Here is a 16,767-nt window from a genome sequence, read left to right as displayed (position 1 = left end):
TGGATGTTGACCTATTTGAGATATTGGTTCAGGATGGAGGCTTATCATCTACGTATCTCCTGTTCCAGATACGGAGAACGGAGCTTTCAAGTGAACCTGAGATTTTCAGGCTCCTGTTGCCTTACATTTTGGTGCTGGTTTTGACTGAGCTGGGATATTTCAAAGCAGCACTGAACTCTTTCTCTGGCCCCAAAACTGCGATCCTGCTGCCCTTGAGCCCCACAGCGCCTGAACCTGTGTTGTTTTATCGATGTGCACATAAGGCGGTGGTGTTGCCGGCCACTGCGAGGATTGGGGATGGCGGGGTCTGCTGCGGCCGAAGTGTGCGGGCCGGCCATCCCTGACTGATGGCGGCTGGGATGAGAGCAGAGGCCTGAGATGAGAGCCGGTGTGCTGGAGGTGAGCTGCGACTACGGACTTTGAGTGTGGTGTGGGGGCCGCCGCCCCCACCCGAGCGGAGACCAGCGCAAGAGAAGCTGGAGCAGAGATCAGTGCCTGCCACGCGGTGCTGAGCCCTGAGACGCCTGAGGCCCTGCGCCATACCGCGTGATCCAGCTGATTAAGACTGGGGCTGGTCTGATGAGCACGGTGAGAGGTGCAGCATCGTGGGACTCTTTCCAACTCTCGTCGCCCCCTTGCAGTGGGATAAGTGCTGTGGGCCCGACCTAGCCCTTGGATCTGAGGTTATTGGTGCTGCAGCTATGTGGCCACGCGGGCACACTGGCCGCCGATCCTGCTGCCCCAAGGTGAAAAAAGCCAGCATGAGCTGGGACGCGGATCGCCCAAGCGGGGCTTGGCAAGGGGGCCCCTTGAATTGATAGCAGGGCATGGGGGGCCCACCTTTCATACCTGTGAAGGGGGCGTGGGCCCAGTGACATCGTGGGGTGCTGGAGATCCCTCCCCCTTTGTTCCGCCTCCTGGCTGGCGGCGCATTCAGGATGTGGCATACCTCACACTTTGGGTTGCTGGCTCAGAACATTTGCTGCAAGAGGATCCCGAAACTGACAAGACTATGTAGAGACCTGCCGGTGATCTCACGTGGGGAGATGCCTGTGACATTGGTGGCCTGGGAGTGTGCTAGGCTGCGCCATTGAGATGTGCACTGGCCCGCGGCACCTGGTCCATGTGGCCACGGCGAGATTTGCTGGTGGCGAAAGTGCAGTCAACGGGTGACTGAAAACGAGATACAGTCCCAAAGGGCAGTTAGTATTGGGATGAGACGCACAGGATTGTAGAGACTGTGTGAGACCCCAGGGGTGCTGCGTGACTCAGGAGAGCTCTCCTGCTGGGGTATATACTATTTGTAAACTAACCAGCCCCCACTATAAATGAGTCTGAACCACCAGGTGCCTGGATTGATAACCCTACCCTTTTATACGATGCTGGGTGTGCTTTATTTTGCTGCTGTACTGGGTGGTCTCTGAGAAATGGCAGCTATGGGGTGTACGAGTCTTCTGATCTTGTGGCAGGCTACAGGCAGGGCTTGTTGGTCTATCCCTGCCCCCTCGCCCCTTAGAGTACTATCGGTTCGGAGTGAGATCCTAAAAACTGCATAGTTGCCTGCTACTGATTCATAGGCGCTTATTCTACATACGCTATACAGTTCAACTACTAGCTTGTGATTATGGATGTAGAAGCCTGGGTGGGGGGGAGAGGGGCAGGTGGGTGTCCGGGGTCGATCGCTCCTACAGTATATACGACGGGTCTCTTCCACAGCACAGTATGAGCAAGAACAGTCAGATGAGGAGCACCCAACAAACAAAATGGATGAATTTACCTGCCAAGGTACGGGCGGTGGACCGCTGACCATGGAGGGTGAGGCCCCTTGGGCGCCACTGAGCTGTCAGTGGCTCAAATTCTGGCAACCATTGAAGCTTCGGTTCCTATCCGACCATGCCCTCTTGCTCCTGGATTGTGGTGTGAGTTGGCACAGGCCCGAAATCCCTTTGTAGAGATTTAGACCTGAGACACTGGGGGACCTGGAATATACTATTGATAGGGCGGAAGCCCTCCAAGGCTTCTTCGCTACATATTGGAATACTGCCCTCGGGAGGAGAGCTTTAAAGGTAGTTATCAGCGGTGTAAGCCCTGGCAAGACCTACGGTATCAGTGGAAGGTTGGAGCGGGATTTGGGAGAGGGTGAGAAGTGCCTTGCGAGACTGCAGCAGCAGGCTCTGGGAATGTAGGTGGGGGATGAGTCGCTGGCGGATGCACACAGAAAGGTGGCGGCCATCTGGGACAGACTGGGCTTCCATGTCTGTCAGGACTTTAGACGGCGCCTACATAGAGAGGGTGATCAATAAGGACACATCTTGGCCTAGCCGCTCCAAACCGAAAGACCCCCACCACTCATTTTTGATCTGCATAGGCCTAATGGCTCTGTAGTTATGGGTCAAGTGGCAATCGCCCAATTACTGAAAGACCACCTCTCTCAGGTGTACACGGCTTGAACACGCGAGGAGGCCCCGGAGGGGTTCGTGGCACAGGTAGCCGTGCCCCGGTTGACAGAGGATCAGGCAGAGGGACTTGTAGAAATCATAATAGAGGAGGAACTGGGGGAGGCCCTCTGGGACATGGCCAGAGGTAAATCTCCGAGACCCGCTGGTTTCCCAGTTGAATATTATCAGGCAAACTCCGCCACCTTGCTCCCAGCACTGCTCAAGACTTTTCTTGAGGTAAGCAGGGGTGGCGAACTCCCATCACATATTCGGGAACCCCTTATATTTTCGGACACTTTTTGTATTGAGCGAGGTACGCAACAGGGTTACCCCTTGTTGCCTTTTCTGTTCGCCCTGGCTAGGAGCCACTGGTGACGTTTCTCAGAGAAAGGATGCAGGATTAGAGCATACAGGTGGGCGACAAAACCCACGTTGTGTTCATGTATGCTGACGATACGTTGCAACTGATGACATATTTTGGCAAAGTGGTGGGGCTCTGCATTAATTGCCACAAGACGGTACGGTTCCCCCCGGCAGCACTGGCAGATCTCGATGAATTGGATCTCCGGGTGATGGGTCTCCCCTCGGAGTACCAGAGTTTCTTATATCTGGGCCAGCAAATAACCCACTGCCTCCAGTTTTAGCTGAACATGAGAAGAGTAATGGAAGGCCTGATGGCCTCAGTGTGTTTCTGGACCACACAACCCTGTCGTCAATGAGTATGGTAGCGTCAAGTAGAATGGTCCTGTTGTCTTGCTGTCTTTACATGCTGCAGATCTCGTTCTGTATGTTGCCGCCCAAGTTGTTTCGACAGATCTATACTTTGTTGGTAAACCTGGTCTTGGTGGGTAAGAGAAGTAGAGTCCGACTGGAGATCCTGAAATTGGATCAGTCGAGGTGGCCATGGGCTTCCAGATCTCCAACTGTATTATTTAGCAGGTCTCTTACAATATGCAGCAACATGGTGTGATGATGGACCTAACTGGGAGAAGGAATTACTTGATGGATCCACTGAGGTGTCTGACCGTCTCAAGTTGTTGATAAGTGGTAGTAGGCTACCAGAGGGAACTCTGTTTATTATTCATCAGGTGGCCCAGGTGTGGGAAAAGGCAGTCACAAATGTTTTAAAGTAGTCACCCTATACCTGGCTTCTACCGATCTGGTGACTGCAACCTTTTATTTATATATATAGATATATATATATATATATATATATATATATATATATATATATATATATATATACGTGTCACTTGGGGTAGAGAGCTGGTGTCCCTGCCTACAGATGGGGAGTGTAATAGAGCTCTTGTGCAGGTGCTGAAAGTAGCAGCAACACCCAATTTAAGTTGGCGCAACTTTGCTTTCTCCATATATATATATATATATATATATATCTGTGACTCTATGAAGGCGGGAGATGTTTCTAAATGGTACTTGTGTGCCCGTGGAGGAGGTTAAAACGCACTACAATATCGATCTGAGATAATTTTGGCAATATGCAAGCATATCTCACACAGGTCTGTGAAATCTGGACCTCCTTCTGGGAGGAGCCGGAGTAATCCCACGTCCTGTAGGTGATTTTAGATCCAGGCTCCTTTAAAGGCATAATTTTCCGGCTGAATACAGTCTTAAAAAATGATAGGCAGTCGAATACAGCGCTAAAACGTGTCACTTGGGGTAGAGAGCTGGTGTCCCTGCCTACAGATGGGGAGTGTAATAGAGCTCTTGTGCAGGTGCTGAAAGTAGCAGCAACACCCAATTTAAGTTGGCACAACTTTGCTTTCTCCATAGGGCATATTTGACTTGCAAGCGCTTGCACAGGACTTACCCGATACACCCGGCGAGTTGTGCCAGGTGTGGTGTGACCCCAGCAGATTTCGGCCACGTTGCATAGGACTTTACGCAGTTGCTGTTGTTTTGGGGTGGGATACAATGGGAGGTCGTCAGAGTAACGAAAGTTGTGGTGGAACTTACCCCCCAACACTGTCTATTGGGGCTACTGTCGCTCCCCAAATTGGGGAGTAAAATGAGGTACAAGTTTGCTCAATTGGGCTTAGTGCTATAACAGCGCATTGTCATTTACTCTGACAGCCTCAACCCACCGACTCTGCCTAAATAGAGAGCTGACATTTTGGAATGGGCAGCAGCAGGGGAGTGCCGGTTTCTGAAGGTATGCACTGATGAACACGCAAAAGGGACCTCGAGTACTGGGGTACCATGCTGGATACATTGATTGGACACGACAATTCTTTTGCACCTCACTTTCTGATTTTCCTTGTTTGTTCTCTGTTATGTTTTTTAAACCGTTGAGCTGCTCTCTAAAGCGCCGGGACACTCTTGTTGAGTAGCCGTGCGCTATATAAATAAAATCATAACATAACATAACGACACAGCTCAGGCTTGACTGGAACTGAGAGGGAAGACGCAGTCTCTGAGATAGCAAAATCTGGGACTGGACTAGTTGGGCAATTGCAGCTTTCGCGGGTGCACTTGCCCACTCCCTCCACTACTAGTTGGTCCACTTCTGAAATATAATTTGATATGCCACCCCTATGAAGCACATGTTAATAGTGCGATGACCTGCACTATTTGTGTTTGTATTGTCTTGAAAACTGAATAAACACATTTTCAAGAAAAATATGGTGTGCTTCATTCCTTGTCAGTAATTTGGTAATTACCTCTTCCAGAGCCCCAGAACCTTCACTGCAGCAGCCTTAGTTTTGAGTCTGGCTTGATATATAGGTTGATTAGAAATGATGGCTGATTTACATTTCGCACCCAGTTCTCTATTTTGACAGCCTGTAGCCAGTTTTCTGTAATGTGGATTTCCCCCGTTTTTAGTTTGAGGGCAGCCGAGATGTATGTCGCGCAATTAAGACCGCAGTGACGGTGGCTCAATTTTAAACTTTTGTATTTTAAGCTTGCGTATTGGCCCATGCCAGAACATCAGGTTTTCAGCCCTGTGCTTTTCTTTGGCAAATCATTGTCTTCCTGTTTTTAGTGCAGTTGTGATCCACGTCAAAAGCATTAGGTTGTCAAACGAAAACCCTGGATTCCGAACATGGGATCCTGCCACCAAGACTTATTGTGAAGCACACTTAGTTTTCAGACTTTGGAGCACATTTGGTTTGAATAATGTGAGAAGAGATTGACGGTGTGATGAATGAAAGAACAAGTGCTATTATATATTTTATCTTGTGTATTTTCAGAATCCTGTTTAACACAGGCAGTTTCATGGCACTGAAGAGCACTTTTTGGCGGAGGGAAAGCATGCATGCTCGACAAGCTAGAACAGTAGGAGCAAACACTCTGGAAATGTCTTGACTGTTCCTTTCTCCTAGGCGCTAGCTCTTCTATCCTTTAATTCCACAAGCCAAATGGTTTGTGTGTGCCTGGACTTCTGTCCCCGCAATTATGGGTGAGTGAATCAGTGCCATCTTGAATACCGCATTAGGTCTGCTTTATCTTTTCTGACCTGTTCCTACTACCTTAACCTTAGACCCATTACATATGTGGTGGGCCGTAGAGCCAGTACCCGCTTGTCAGCGGAGCTAGAGACTTTACTTTTTTCATCCCCAAGAAGGATGGCTTCCTCAGGCCCAAGTTGGACCTCAGGCCACTAATTGCTACATCCTGTCCGAACACTTTCATATGGTAACTATCCATAATGCTATACCTCTTCTGCAGAAAAGTGATTGCACTGCACCCCTGGACCTCAAGGACTCCTACTACCACACCCCCCTCTATCCCGCATACTGGCACTACCGCCGCTTCTTGGTAAGTAGTAATCTCTACAAGCTCAGGGTACTCCCCTTTTGAGTCGCCACTGAAACGGGTCTTAAAGGACATCTCTCAAGTCGGATGAGAAGCGCATATGAACGCAGGACCATACAAGCTGTGTGGCTCTTCATGACTAGGTGAACCACATTAAGTTCCTTGCCATATGTCTTGCCTTGAAAGCCTCCCTTACCAACATTCAGGGCAATGTAGTCCTAATACAAAATAGCCAAGTATTACCTCCAAAAAACAGGGCAAAACTCACTCAATCCCCCTGTCATTACTGCCACCATATTCACCATAATGGTGGAGTACCTTCTGGGGCAAGACAACAACTTGGCTGACCTGCTCAGCAGAGCGCATCAAGAAGTCCACATGTGGGAACTCCAGCTGCAAGCCCTATTCCACTATTTCCAGCGCAGGAGCACACTTGTTAGACCTGTTCACCGGACCGAAAAACACAAAATGCCCAAAATGTACCTCCAAGTACCCGCCCCCTCAGTCCATTGGCGATGCACTATGGATGAACTGGTCAGGGATCTTGGCTTACACTTTTTTGTCTCTCCCACTCCTTCCATTCATTGTCCCGAAGATGTGGAAAACCTCTGACGCTCATCATGGTAACCCCCAACTGGGCATGACAGCCCTGATACTCCACACTACTTGAGATATCAGTCAGCCCCCACAAGTGACTTCGCAACAGGCCGGACCTTCTCACCAGGGGTTGAGACCAAAGAACCCATCCAGACCCCAAACAGCTCAATATAAGGATTTTCCTGCAGGCCTACCACACGAGCCAGCTGTTAGTCAAAGTGGAAAAGATTTGTCCATTACTGCATCCCCAAAAAATTGCATCCCCAAAAAATTGCACCTCTTAAAAACCGCTGTCAGATGAATAGCAAGTGCATCCAAACTTGCTATCATAAAGCCAAAAGCCCCTCCTTGTTACTCCCAGAGAACCCTTCACACACAAAAAAGCAGTAACAAAGGCATTTTAGGAAACATTCCAATAGCTGACACATGCAAAACAACCACTCGATCAACCCCACATGTTTTTACCAACCATTATTATATGGATATCCTAACCAGACAATAGGCACTGGGTAGCCAGATGGTCCTCGGGTACTATTTTAGGCATCTGCATCATCCACACTCTAGCCACTGCTTGTAGAGGGGTGCTGCTTTACAGTCGACCGCCGATTCTGGGAGCAGCGATCCCCCTCCCCATCCCGCCGATTCTGGCAGCAGCGTTTCACGCTCCTCAGCTGATATCGCGGTTCCCCTTGCGGCTGGCCCGGAGCCTCAAATTTCGTGCCCGCCTGGCCTGCCGTCACGGACGCCTGCTTTACAGCGGAAGGCACCGGTTAATTTACTTTGTGCCTCTATCATTTAATATGGGTTCCGACCATAACTAAGCTAGTTAGCGCACCCGTACTACTCCCATAACCCTTGGAGCGTCAGACCTTGCACTCACCAAACAGGCAGTGTAATTTTCAGGCGTGCTTAATTTCCCTGTCTCGACTTCTCTCTGTCGAAACAGAGTAAAACTAACTTTTTAAGGCCAAAAGGCCTTGTATTTATAGCGTCGGTATTGTTTGCGCACAGTCTCGAGTTCTTCCGACTCTTGGAGTCGGATTCAGCGGAGTTTTTTCACTCTTCGGACATCGAGGCCTTCTCATCACGACGCGACAACAACTTTCCAGCATGGAGCGGAGTCCGTTTAAGTACTGTCCGCTCTGTGGGTCCAAGTACCCACATATAGACCTGCACCCGGTCTGTAACAAATGCCTTTCACCGGACCATGACGACGGCAAGTGCAAAGCTTGCGCGCAATTCAGGTCTAAAAAGACTCTCAAGCTTCGGCGCGCGGTGCGCCTGGAGGCCAGACAAGCGGCCCCGGATCCAGAAAACATCTTCGGCGACCAAGATGAAGATGAACAGGGTCATCATCTCCAAATATCCCCACCCGAAACGGAGGTCGAGGCGGATCCGGTAGACGACGACGGAGTCGTGGGTCAAGGCCTTGAATACGTCGACGAGGTAGGGGACGTCGAAGAGATTTATGGGGCCGCGGCAGATAGCTCGGGGGACGAGCTATGCCCCGAAGGTTTCGAAGAACACGATCGGGTCACGGGATCGCCAGTTGGCCTTACCCAAGACCCCGTACCGCAAGCCACGGCCCCGCCTTCAGGCCCGGCCACGGACATACTTGCTGGGCAGGCCGGATCGAAACCGAAACCTACGGTATCGACTACACCTAAAATGGCCGACCCGAAAACGAAACCGAAACTTATGGACTCGAGCGTCCCTAAAATGGCGGCCGGCCCACAGAAAACTACTGCACCCTCCGCCGCATCGGCTCCGTCGACCTCCGGTCCACAGAAGTCGAAGAAGTCGGTCGATTCCGCAGGGTCAAAATCGGCGCCAGAGGAGGGATCCTCTAAAAAGGGTGGTCGGCACGGATCAACCGCTGCAACACCGTCTAAGCACGCCAAGGCCAGCGGCACGGCTCCGGTTCCGACTGGGACTCCGTTAGTCGGTCGCGTAGTGGAGACGGAGGCGACACAAGCGCACGGATCGACGGCTGGCACATCTGCGCATCGATCCAAGGACTCTGGGTCGGCGGCGACTGCATCGGCGTCCAAGACTCAAAAAGGCCACCATGACGTCGGATCCGAGGGGAAGGTCAAAACATCCTCGTCAGCGCCGAAAGCCACTGTAAGTGAAGCGTCCCCATCGCCGCTTCGCTACAGAGAATCAGGGAAAGGGCCGCTGCTACGTCGGCTCCGTTGCCGTCGCCTCAGACGCCGAAGGACACTCCGGCAAAGCCTAAGAGTAAGCTTCTCTTCCTTCTGCCGCCGAAAGAGGCTCCGAAGGCCTTTTCTACGAAATCGACGCCAAAGACGTCGGATTCTTCTACGGCAGGGGTACCTTCAGGTCGAGAACTCGAATCAGAGGACGATTGTGAGCATTTCATCGACGCCAACACAGGCAAATTAACCCTATACAAAAGGAGGATCACTTCAGAGCCTCTGGACTCCTATGTCATCCCACTAAAGAAGAAAAGGGTTCCTCAGGACGTTTCTAACCTCATAGAACCTATCCAGCCTCCTCCAAGAAGAAGCCCTACTCCCTCACCAGAACACTCTGAGGGTGAGGGATATGATGAGGATGACCAATACACCTTCCCCATCAATGAACCAGATGCACATCCTGATGCATATGATGACATTGGTGACCAAGGCACCCAAAGTGTGGGGCAAGACCCACAACCTTTCAGTGCACGGGCATCCCCAACAGAGGATTCTGCAGGATTTCATGCACTCATTGAGAGGGCAGCTGCTAATCATGATGTGGACATGCATGCTGACCCAGTGGAAGAGGATTTTCTCTTTGACACTTTTTCAGTCTCTGAAAGAACTGTGAAAACGCTGCCTATGCTCAAGGGAGTCCTCAAGCATGCAGCTGACATCCTTAAAGAACCTACCAGAGTGAGAGTGGTCAATCCACGTATCGAGAAAAAGTACAGACCAGCACCTGCAGACCCTGCATACATTCGGGGACAGTTGCCACTGGACTCTCTTGTGGTCGCAAATGCCAGAAAACGGGCCAACTCCCAGACGACGGGTGAAGCTCCTCCCCCAGACAAGGAGTCCAAAGTGCTAGAGGCAGGGGGCAAAAGAGTGGCGGCACAAGCTGCCAACTTTTGGCGTATTGCAAATACACAAGCACTCTTAGCACGTTACGATAGGGCGCATTACGACACCCTAGAGCAGATTGTACAACACCTGCCTCCTAAGTTTCAAGAGGGCACCAAACTGCTTATCGAGGAAGGGAAACTGATCTCCAACGCAGCCATCAAGTGTGCACTTGACGCCGCAGACACAGCAGCTAGGGCGATCAACACTAGCGTCATGCTGAGACGACAAGCTTGGCTCCGCATATCAGGGTTTAAACCTGATATTCAGACAACCATACTTAATCAGCCAGTCAATCCTGATAGACTGTTTGGTCCAGATGTTGACACCACCCTCGAAAAGATAAAGAAGGACACAGAAACTGCATGGGGGCCCTACAATCACAACAGTTTCGTGGCAATAATTTTCGTCGCTCAGGTGCACGTGGAGTCACCAGAGGACAAATGGGTCAACAATCGCAATTCTCAAGAGGTGGAGCACAATCCTCGTTCACAAAACAGAACAAGGGAGGTTACAGAAATAACAGCAACAGAGGTCGCGGCAGAGGAAACAACAACTCCCGCTCCTCTACCCCAAGCAAACAGTGACTCTCTGTCACTGCCCCCCGACCACTTAACACCTGTCGGGGGGAGACTGCAGCAGTTCCTGCCCGTCTGGATAAACATCACCACAGACAGGTGGGTGCGACAACTAGTCCAGTATGGTTATTGCCTAGAGTTGAAATCCACTCCACCCAACATTCCGCCAAGGCAAAGGCCTATGTCCGCAGAGCACTTGCACTTATTGCAGCAGGAAGTAGTGGCGATGCTGCACAAAGGCGCAATCGAGCTCGTGCCGGTGGGAGAGGAAGGCACAGGGGTATATTCCCTGTACTTCCTTATTCCAAAGAAGGACGGATCTCTCAGACCCATTCTAGATCTACGTCCCCTCAACCTGTACATACTATCAGAACATTTCCATATGCTTACACTGCAACAGATTCTTCCCTTGTTAAACCAAGGGGACTTCTTAGCAACCTTAGATCTCAAGGATGCTTATTTCCACATTCCACTACACCCGTCCCACAGGAAATACCTCAGGTTCACTATTCAAGGCAAGCATTACCAGTTCAAGGTCCTACCCTTCGGAGTCACCACAGCCCCAAGGGTGTTTACCAAGTGTCTGGCGACAGTAGCAGCGCACCTCAGGAGGCAGAACATCCATGTCTACCCCTACCTGGACGACTGGCTCGTTCAAGCCAAGTCGGAACAACAGTGCGCCGCGGACATGTCGACCACCATTCACCTCCTTCACAATCTAGGTTTCTCGTTGAACTACCCGAAGTCGCATCTTCAGCCGGCACATGTCCGGCAGTTTCTAGGTGCGACGATCAATGCCCTGACGGCCATGGCTCAACCAAACAAAGTCAGGATAGACAGCATGCAGTCTCTAATCCAGAAGTTCAGACCACAACACTCGCTTCCAGCGAGAGTGTTCATGCAGTTGATTGGCATGATGGCCTCCTGCATCTTCATAGTCCCTCACGCACGGTTACATATGCGCCCGCTCCAGGAGTGCTTAGCAAATCAGTGGACACAGGCTCAGGGACAATTGACAGACCTAGTGTTGGTTACCAGTCGGGCATACGACTCTCTGCATTGGTGGACTCCACACAACCTTTGCAAGGGCCGACTGTTCCAAGAGCCAGTGCCACAGATTATCCTGACAACGGACGCATCTCTCCAGGGATGGGGAGCTCATCTGCTCACTTACACAGTGCAGGGACTATGGACGACGCAACAACAGAGGATGCACATCAATTATCTGGAACTGATGGCAATCTTCATGGCGATCAAGTCCTTCATTGTACATCTGTGCAACAAGGTGGTGTTAGTCCGGACGGACAACATGACCGCGATGTACTACATTCAAAAGCAGGGAGGCACCCACTCGCCACAGCTGTCTCATCTGGCTCAGAGCATGTGGAAGTGGGCCATTCAGAGGAACATTTTCCTCATGGCAGAACACCTCCCGGGAAAGGACAATCAGATGGCGGATCTGCTCAGCAGGTACAGCCATCAAATGCACGAGTGGGAGATACACCCATCTGTCCTCCACCCGTACTTCCAGCAGTGGGGTCATCCGGAGATAGACCTGTTTGCCACAAAAGAAAACGCAAAATGCCAACACTTTGCCGCCAGGTTCCCTCACCCACAGTCGCAGGGGAATGCGATATTGATGAACTGGTCAGGCAAATTTGCGTACGCTTTTCCGCCAGCCCCTCTGATACCGCTGGTGGCAAGAAAGCTAAGGCAGCACGCGATGACTCTCATCCTAGTTGCTCCAACGTGGGCGCGCCAAGCATGGTACACCACGTTCCTCGAACTCTCGGTGGTGCCGCACCAAAGACTGCGCCTCGCGCCCAGACTTTTGACGCAGAACCATGGAGAAATTCAGCATCCAGATCCGCAACAGCTCAACCTGGCGATCTGGCTCCTGAAGTCCTAGAGTTTGGATACCTTAACCTACCTCCGGAATGCATGGACATCATCAAGGAGGCAAGGAAGCCAACTACCAGAGCATGCTATGCTGCGAAATGGAAGCGTTTTGTCATTTACTGTACAGCCAATGACATCAACCCGCTAGATGCATCTATCCCTAACATCATTTGCTATCTGTTGCATCTTTACAAGTGCAATCTAGCGTACACTTCCATTCGGATACATCTATCCGCCATAGCGGCTTATCTTCAGAACAGGCAGCATCTCTCTGTCTTCAGAGTGCCTGCCATTAAAGCTTTCCTTGAAGGTCTGAAACGAGTCATTCCCCCAAGAACACCACCAGCTCCGGTGTGGAACCTCAATGTGGTCCTCACCAGACTGATGGGACCACCTTTTGAGCCACTGCACTCGTGTGAACTCCAGTTCCTAACGTGGAAAGTAGCTTTCCTAATAGCTATTACGTCACTGAGGCGTGTTAGTGAGCTACAAGCGCTCACAATCCAAGAGCCTTTCATTCAGATTCATCCAAATAGGGTAGTGCTACGCACTAACCCCAAATTCCTTACAAAGGTGGTGTCACAGTTTCATCTCAACCAAACTATTGACTTGCCGGCATTCTTCCAAAACCCACAAACGGTAGCGGAAAGAATGCTCCATACCTTAGATGTACGGAGGGCGTTGATGTACTACATAGACAGGACACAACCCTTTAGAAAGACAAAACAACTTTTTGTTGCCTTCGCACCACAACACAAAGGCAACCCTATTTCCAAAGCAGGAATAGCCAGGTGGATTGTTAAGTGCATCCAAATATGTTATCAAAAGGCCAAGCGCACTCTAACGATACCCCCAAGGGCGCACTCCACACGCAAATTGGGGGCATCCATGACTTTCCTAGGGAACATTCCTTTAGAGGACATTTGCAGAGCAGCCACGTGGGTTACACCACATACCTTTACAAAACACTACTGTGTTGATGTGCATTCCAAGCAGCAAGCTGCTGTAGGACAGGCTGTTCTCAAGACACTCTTTCAGGTTTCTGCAGCTGGCACGGGCAACCGCCGCTGATGGAGGGACTGCTATGTATTCTATGCTAAGATGTGAATTTAGCAGCCCACATGCCTCGAACTGAATATGCTACTTACCAGTATGCATCTGTTCTTGGCATGTAGGGCTGCTAACATTCATATCGCCCACCCTCCTCCCCGGTGCCTGTTGCAGCTGCAGATATACTATTGTATTCAGTCATTAGCATGGACATCCTTTACACTTTTCACTCCATCTCCTGCCACAATGGCGAAAAACAATCTGGGGATGGAGCCGATGCCCATGCGCACTGTAGTCCAGGGGAGGAGCCACCTATCTCAGGATACTTCGAAGACTCTTCCAGGACAACAATGTGCGATCATCCGGACCCAACACTAGGCGGCGATCTAATGCTAAGATGTGAATTTAGCAGCCCTACATGCCAAGAACAGATGCATACTGGTAAGTAGCATATTCAATCTCTGTATAGATCGTCGACTCTTTTAGACAGTATGCATGTTAAACACATTTGTTAAAGCCTGTGTATTACTGTCTACTTCTCTAAAAAGCTTGCCCTCACGATCCTTGTATCGGCGTTAAGCTCCTCTGTTTTGCCTGAAAATGTTTTGTTTAATTGTTATTGTCTTTATGTTGTGAACCTTGAAGGATATAGGATTGTGTCCCACTCTATTGCGCTCTGTCTTGAACTCTAGTACTCACCTTTAATTATTAAATCTAAAAATGTCCGGCTGGACATAGTGAATCATTGATTGCATTCGACAAACCCTCTTCTGTGGGTTGGGGTGTTTTAGAGTCAGAGGATATTGTCTTTAAAGAAGAACACAGTGAGCATTCAGGGCTTATATATCTGGACGGCAGGCCTTTCTGATCACCGTTCCTTTTATTGCATCATAGTTGCTAATACCCTTAAAAGAAAGCACTGTATGAGCCCGCACTTCTGAGCTTCCCATTCCTATGTTTTTGAAATACTGTTGGAATATTGGAATGGGAAGTGCACTGCCTAATTTGTAAAAGAATAAGTGCTGAGACCCAAAGTTTTTCCCATAAGCTGGCGATCAGCTGTCTCGAAGGTCTGGGTGCTGAACTTCCAAGGCTTCATGTTATTGATTCCACTTAATGCTGTAGGAGAGTAGGATCTGCTTGCTATGGTTACCCCCACTTTTTTCTGGTGTTTCACTGTTTCTTGATTTTAGTCTGGCTGGGGCCCTGCTAACCAGGACCCCAGCCTAGCTGCTCCCTCTCTAAAATGATTGCATGTACATTAGGGACACTCCAGATTGGTTACTGGGTTACCCGTGTGAGTCCCTAGTATATGGTACCTTAGGTACTAAGGGCATAGGTACCCATAGGCCTACCAGGGGCTGAAGTATGTATTATGCCACCCCCGGGAAGCCTTCCAAAATGGCACCACAAGTCTGCTACTGCAGACTGGGTAAGGTGATGCATGCACCCCTTACTGAGATATAGGTTATCTATATCTACCTTTAATTACTGACACATATAAAGTTATAAGTCAATCCTATGGCAGGCCTTCTCAATCCTGAAGGCAGAGTGCTTGGTTTTGTGTGAGAAGGTGCCCATGCATGAGCAGGACCCCTCTGCAGCTTTCAGAGCTTATTCTCTGAGGCTGTTCTGTGATGAAACCAGACCATATACTCTTAAGTGTATTCTAACCTTGCGGTAAATGCTAACTTTGGAATGGCTGCATGAAAACATGTTGTGTTTGGTGTCAAACACTTTGGAATCCTATCCCCCTCCCCCCGCCCCCCGCCAGTCCTGGTGGCAGGGGTAGAATTCCACTCTTCTAGAGGGAGAGAGACATGTACACACTGACCTAACCGGTAATAGTTTAAAAGAGCCCCAGCATCACAAAATGGATGCTGCAGCCACAGACACAAGTCTGACCTCCTGCTGGACGAAACTCTGGCAGGGGAGGCCTGGACAATAGGTTTCCTGTCACAGGGAGGTGTAACCACCTCCCAGACAGGCTTTAGTTTATTGGGGCTTTTCAGACAGTGCTGGGGGCACATTTGGTGTCCCTTTGCATACCCCAGTTCAAACCGGTTGCAGTGGCACTTAGCCCCTGCTTTGGCGCAAAACTGGACAAAGGGAAACGGGTGTAGCCACCCCCCTCCCTAGATCCTCCCATAGGTGGGTCCCCAGAGTATATCCAACTCCCTAACTTAGTATAAGTATGGGACCCCAGTCCTTAGGACTTCAGATTACACCTGGACGAAACTCTGCAGCATATATCCTGGAACTTCGGCATTCTACACGAGTTGAAGACGGAAGAATCTCCATTGGGGTCAAGGAGTGACTCCCCTGTTCAAATAGGCACTAAAGAAACATCTTGCTGGTCTGCATTTCCAAGGCTCCCGCCGTACCCCGAAGTATTTGCGACTCAGGACACGGACTTCCAGACTTCTCAGAGGCCGACACGAGATCCCAGCAAAGCGGAGACCCGCAGCCCTCACAAGTGACGTGGGACCGGAACTCCTGGGCACGTGCACATTTGCTAGTGCATCCACTTCCCGAGCTTTCCCAAAGTTCTGCATTGGGGTGCTTGTAGTCCAAGCCCCGAGCACCATCTACACCGAAGATTGTGGGCCTATACTCCACGAGTTTTCCGTGAGCCCGCTTCTAGCATTTCTGCTCAAGGCCCCTTTGCGATCCTTAGTCCGTCGGCTGGTGGGTCCCCACAAAGGTAACTCATCTTTTCCTTGGGCTTCCCTGGTTGCTCCAGACGTGCCCTGACTCCCCTCCAAAGGGTGAGTCCCTCAGACCTTGCTGGTCTGCACCGAAGCCAATCTATGCTTTCTGCGTGGGTTGCTGTTGCCAAGGCTTGTTGGGTCCAATCTGGAAACCGAAACCGCAGCACTCGACATCCTTTGTGGGACAGCTCGAATCCAGCACCTGGTCGTCGTCGACGCCTCCTGGTCCTCGTGGCTGAAGAGTCAAGCTTCACCTGAAATCACCTGACAATCAGGTGGGCATCCGTTCATCGCCTTCCTGGTCACTGACAAGTGACCCAGACTCTGTCCCCTCTGCTTTCAGGTTCTTCACATCTCCGATCTACCCGGACACTTTCCACTTGGTTGCCAGCAGCACTTTGCAGCAGCTCACCATTGAAATCGCCGACAAAATCCGACACGAAAAAACACCTGTGCACCCTGCTTCCCCGGGTGAGGTAACTCGAGTACTCCAGTGCTCCCGTGGGTGTTGACTCTAGAACCTCCTAGTTCTAAAGGGGGTAGCTCCAAGTCCTCTTCTCAGTGTCCTTAACCTTTAAATTTCCAACCGCGACTTTCCCCATAGAAGTTAATAGTG

At 50.4% G+C, this 16,767-nt stretch overlaps 1 protein-coding gene across 1 annotated transcript in view; it reads left to right on the top strand.

Annotated features, from left to right (window-relative positions):
- SLC39A6 (solute carrier family 39 member 6) overlaps window positions 1-16,767 on the top strand; it is a 408,063-nt gene that overhangs the window by 258,498 nt on the left and 132,798 nt on the right. The gene's annotated exons all lie outside the window — the stretch shown is intronic.

This window comes from Lissotriton helveticus, chromosome 4_1, assembly GCF_964261635.1.
Source record: "Lissotriton helveticus chromosome 4_1, aLisHel1.1, whole genome shotgun sequence".
NCBI lineage: Eukaryota > Metazoa > Chordata > Amphibia > Caudata > Salamandridae > Lissotriton > Lissotriton helveticus.
Note: the sequence above shows the minus strand (reverse complement) of the source record. Positions and strands in the feature narration are given on the sequence as shown.